Consider the following 6,000-nt stretch of genomic DNA (forward strand, 5'->3'; position numbering starts at 1 on the left):
CACATGTTCAAGAGATTGGGTCCCACGAGTGGAAAACTCCCTCCCCATACAGTACAAATAGAGAATTAGACACACACACACGCGCGCGCGCGCGTAGGGGTAGGGGCAAAACGAGTGGGAAGTAGTATTCGTAGAAGTGGAGTGAAACTTACTAAGCATATCATATCTCATATACGCCATTGCAAGAATGGAAAGAGACGACAAAGGAAGAGGGCAGTTGGCTCCCTCGATAAATGACAATATTAAGTTTGATGGACTAGTGATGGATGGGTTATTCAGACAGTAAATGATGGTTGGGGTAACTCAAATGATAGTTGCTTAGTGATGTTCATGATGTGTAACCCTAGAATATTGATGAACCGGAACATATGTTTATCAGTTATGGCGAGGAACAGTCAGATGTGCAGGAAGCATTGCAAGACTTATTACGTGACATTGATGAATTTCGTATTAGGAGAAATTTCAGATATAAAGACATAATTTTCGTGAATTCAGAATCACTTGGAGGTAGTAATGCAGACACGGGTTCTTAAGAATTCAATACAGAAATAATTCTTGTATCTACAAGTTACACATCACATTACAGTCGGAGGGGCTGCTGTACTCCACTATTTCTTGATCTACTCTCTGTACCTGGTGGAATAACAACCCAGAATGTCGTTCTATTATAAACCAGTCGGAAAACTGATCATATCAAAGACTTGCCAGAAGGGCTAGACTGGCATGTCAGTACGTTTGCAGATCACGAACAAAGTCATTTGAGAAACAACGAATTATAAGATTTGCATTTACTCACAAGGGGATCCAGACAAGTTCCAGAGTTGGTTTGTGCCGTCGTCAATGAGATTCAACCAGAATAAGTGGTAAGTCATGAGAATGGAACACTTTAAAAGGTCTACGACGAATTGTATGAGGATAAAATAAACAAGTTATCTGTGGTAGGCATTTAGGAGTTGTTAACATTTTGTTATTAACGTTTTAACATTTCACTTAAAGAAGCACAAAGACCTGTTAGAGGAGGTCCAGAGGAGGACAACAAAGCTGATACCTCACTTAAAGAAAACCTGATTATAGTCAGAAGTTAGGAGTCATTGGTTTACCCACCATGGAAGAGAGAAGAACAAAGGATGATTTGATCACAACCTTCAAGTTTCCAAACCGTATTTCGAAACTGCATTGAATGACCAGAAGCCATCACAGGCAACTAAAGAATAAAGGTATTCTGAAAAGATATAAAGATATACTTTTTTCAGTATCACATCAGTGGATATATAGAATAAGCCAAATCATGAAACTGCCCAATTCTGACATTAAACCAAATTTTAGATATTTTGTATCACAGTTGGGAAAGTTCGAGAGATGCGACCCTACGAGTTTACAACTCCCTCCTAGTACAGTACTGTAGTTTGTCACACACACACACACACACACACACACACACACACTCGTATGGTGACAGAGGTGGTCGCTTGTAGCGGTCAAGCCCTGTACAGAGATGGTCACTCAGCCATGGGGTCATTTAGCCTGGAGCATGGCCCAGAGCCAGCCATGAGGACAACCTCATTTACATCAGTTCTCAGTAACTACGGCAGTTAACACTGACAGATCAGGGACACTTCATTATCACACGCATTCACGTATGTTTTACAGAACTTCAAAAGGACCTGAATGTAGCAGACGGAAAGACACACACACACACACACACACCTAGCTTAGGTTAAGTATCATTGTGAAGACAAGTTACACATGTACAAGGTTAAGAGACGGGTCAACACGAGTGTACATCTATGTCCTTTTAACACTCAGTTAAAATACATTGGAAGTTTCATATTCGTGAATGCATAAACACTAAAGCAGCTGTAACCTGTAGTTGTATTACATAAGTCACAAGAGTAAATATTTATATACCAGCTAGTGTAAGTTATTTACATAAAATGAGCAGTGCAGCAATGTTTGTGTAGCAGCTGGAGTGTAAATGATTTACATGGTGATCAGCGTAGCAGTAGAGGCTATGTATACATATACAGCAGCGAGACATTAAGTCGTAAATCTGACTGGTTTTAATGTGTTTCTCGTCCTAATAGCTTCATAAGCCAACCTATTCCATTACCTGGTGGGACTACATCATGCTGTTATTTCTGTTGCCATTTTTTACTCTGATCACCATTGTTACTTACGTTACTTCTATTACATTACTTATGTTACTTTTGTTACGTTACTGATGTTACTCTTGTTACGTTACTGATGTTACTCTTGTTACGTTACTTACGTTACTCTTGTTACGTTACTATTGTTACGTCACTTACGTTACTGTTACGTTACTCTTGTTACGTTACTTACGCTACTACTGTTACTTATGTTACTCTTGTTACGTTACTTACGTTACTACTGTTACATTACTCTTGTTTTCGGTGACTGGCTTGACTGTACTGGCTTGACTTTATTCATTAGATTTTCTTACAGCTGGCGCTAAGGTTACAAAATGTAGTTGTTGTTATTATCATTGTTGTTATTGTGGTGATGGTTTTTCTGTTGTTCTTGTTCTTGTTACTCTTGCTACCACTCCTTGTGTCATAGTTATCGCGTCTCTGTTATTGTGGGTGTTGTTGCTGTGGTGGTTGTTGATAAAGTCACTACTGTTGCTGTCCCTTGCTGATATATATATATATATATATATATATATATATATATATATATATATATATATATATATATATATATTATATATATATATATATATATATATATATATATATATATATATATATATATATATATATATATGTGTGTGTGTGTGTGTGTGTGTGTGTGTTGTTGTATGGCATTGGTTTTGCGTCTGAAGATGTTACTTCTGTTGCTGTTTCTCTGGCAGTGTTGGTGGAGATGTTCCTCTGTGTTGCTTTGTCACTTAAGAGGTTCCGTCTGTGGCCACTCCTAATCTCCCTTCTCCTGCCTTCCTCCCTCCTTACTCCCCCTAGTTTACTCCCCACCGACGAGATCTTCTCCCTAAGGCTTACTAAGCCAATTTAACTTAGCTCCCCAAAAAGTATAGGCATGAGAGAATTTTTTTATTGATCGACAGCCGTGGCTCAGAGTGTTCATGTCTTGTTCATGATGAACAAATTCCTTCAGGTAGGAGTAGGGAGAAAGAACACAGTCCACGTATCTCCTGCGTGTCGTAGACGACGACTAAGACGTGGTAGGAGTAGGGGGTGGGGGACGTAGAAATCTTCCCCTCCTGTATTACTTGCCAAAAGAAAGAACAGAGGAAGGAGCCAAGCGAGGATATGCTCTTGACGCTACTTGGCTCACGTGGGAAATGGCAGCTTCGTGGCTGCGCTCCGCGCGGAAGCAAGGTTAAGTGAGTTCCCTTTGGGTAAGAAGTTCTCGACGATATTGTAATCTTTCACGTCCCTCTCTCTCTCTCTCTCTCTCTCTCTCTCTCTCTCTCTCTCTCTCTCTCTCTCTCTCTCCTCGTGGTGTAGGTCCTGATACCGCAGGTGATAGATAGGGCGTGGTAATGGCACTTCCTGAGGGAGGCGAGGACGGAGGAGCGGAAGGCGGGAATCAAGACAAAGTTTCCAAATCCCCGAGGGACCCGAGGCTCTCGTCTTAGCACTTAAAAGACACCGTGACGCTTAATGATTCGTGACTGTAGAATGATCCCAGGAAAGACAGAGGAGGAGGAGGAGGAGAGAGAATATCACAGAGGAGGAAGAGAGGGAATATCACAGAGGAGGAGGAGAGAGAATATCACAGAGGATGAGGAAGAGAGAATATCACAGAGGAGGAGGAGAGAGAATATCACAGAGAAGGAGAAGAGAGAATATCAGGCGAAGTTAGGAGAGTCTATCGTACGAGTCAGCTATCGATGGAGGGCGGGGCCCCCTGGTGTGAGAATATTGTTGGCTCTTCTGAGTAGTTCGCCAAGTCCACCGTGTGATTCCCTTCTAGCGCACCCGTTTAGCTTTTTTTTCCTATGATGATCAGCTGTGGGAAGCACCGAGACATAGTTCTTCATAGACGTAACGATCGGAATTGCTTGCGTCGGATGTTGATCCAGGGTTACTGACGCCAGAGGGACGTGACGCACTCTCTTGGCTTATAAGTGGACACGTCAAGTATCAAACGAAGGAAATTCGATTGACGGGAGGTTGGCGTCCATTGCTACCTGTGTGTGTGTGTGTGTGTGTGTGTGTGTGTGTGTGTGTTACGGTAGACCACTTGATGCGAGTTCCCTGGGTACTGACGGTGCTGTTGCCGACGTCGGTTAAGGTTGGTATTGATCATGTGTATGACGCGCTACCATCCCTGTAGCTCGTACACCCCCTCCCCTGACCAGCAGGACCCACCCGGGGTATCGAACCCCGTACCCCAGGAGGACAACGGAGAGACAGGTGGTGCAAGAGTGGAGCTACCTGTGATAATGATCCTCGCGAGGCAATAGAATTAATGCTCGAAGCAAAACCAGTTTCTTTGAATTAGAATTAAGTAATGAGATCATTCTAATTAAACAACAAAATTACCAGAAGGTAATCATTATAAACGTAATTTTTCAAAATGCTAAAAAGCTGCGAAGTACGTCAAATATTCCCTTCCTTAATTTTCCTTTTTAAATCACTATTTAAACACGTAATGTCATATTTTTTTTTTCTGTGTATTCAGCACATGAACATCATATATGTATTTCAAATGATCTATCTGTGCCTGAGAGTCGTGCATATCATTATTCATTCGTTAGGATAATGTAAATCGGGTGTTGTTGACGAGGTGGTTAGCCTGTTTCCTCATCCAGCTCACCGACACGTCATCAATTTTTAATTAACATCGGCTGGTCTACGTGGTAGAGGTCCTCTTTAACGAGAGTATTATTCTGCAGTGGATAACTATTAACTGAGGTTAAGAAGAAGTGTTATTTTTACGCTTTAAAGTTATTTTCTCTCGAAAATACCAGGCTGAATAATATTGTTTTGAAGAGCGACGTAGGGAGCGTGTGCCTCACGCACTTGATGCAGGCGTCCTGCTACTTTGAAAGTTAGGTTAATTACTTCCCCAGCTTGCTTCTGTTCAACATTATTAGACGCATCCATCCTCTTAAAGGGAGAGAACTTGAAATCTGATTCTGTTGGATTCTCTGTGATGAGTGGGAACCACCGGAATAATCCTCTGCCGTGACCACAAAACAAGTTTCTGTCTGGATTGAATCTTCTATTGGTATACAAACTGTGCTGGCTAGGAACACACGCTACATATAGAAAACGACTGAAGCATATAAGTAACTTGAGTGTCCATATAAGTAACTTAAGTGATCATATAAGTAACTTGAGTGTTCATATAAGTAACTTAAGTGTTCATACAGTAAGGAAAAAGGATTGAATTTATGTAAACTAAGGTTTCTTACAATAATGAAAATCATCAAATCAAATTAAAGGAATGAAATGAATTAGTTTTTATGAAATTACGAATTACTTAAAATATGAATATACTTATTGTTCATACAATAAGTAATGGGACTGAAACAAATTCTTTAACTCATTGTTTATACAGTAGGAAAAATGAGGTGCGTACGAATTATTTATTGTTTTCTACGAAATAATTAATATATACCAATTTTCCTAAAATATGGTAGTAGAATATCGATGTGTAAAAGAAAATTACGGATCAAAAATGAATTTACCTTTTTCAGAATTTTCTTTTCCTTTTTAAGAATTGTCTTTTCCTTTTTCAGAATTTTCTTTTCCTTTTTCAGAATTTTCTTTTCCTTTTTCAGAATTTTCTTTTCCTGACGATATCATAGAGAATAATTCTTCACCCTGAGTCTCTGCGAATAAAAGACGAATATTTTTGACAAATTCAGCAAGTACTGGAAAATGTACCAGAATTTTTCGTTTACGTGGACGCTTCATTTTCATCAGCCATAAAGACATACTCTCTCAAATATACTCATACACATAAAGCAAGCGCCTCTGACTATGTGTGTGTGTGTGTATATATATATAT

Source organism: Panulirus ornatus, chromosome 15, assembly GCF_036320965.1.
Source record: "Panulirus ornatus isolate Po-2019 chromosome 15, ASM3632096v1, whole genome shotgun sequence".
Taxonomy (NCBI): Eukaryota; Metazoa; Arthropoda; class Malacostraca; order Decapoda; family Palinuridae; genus Panulirus; species Panulirus ornatus.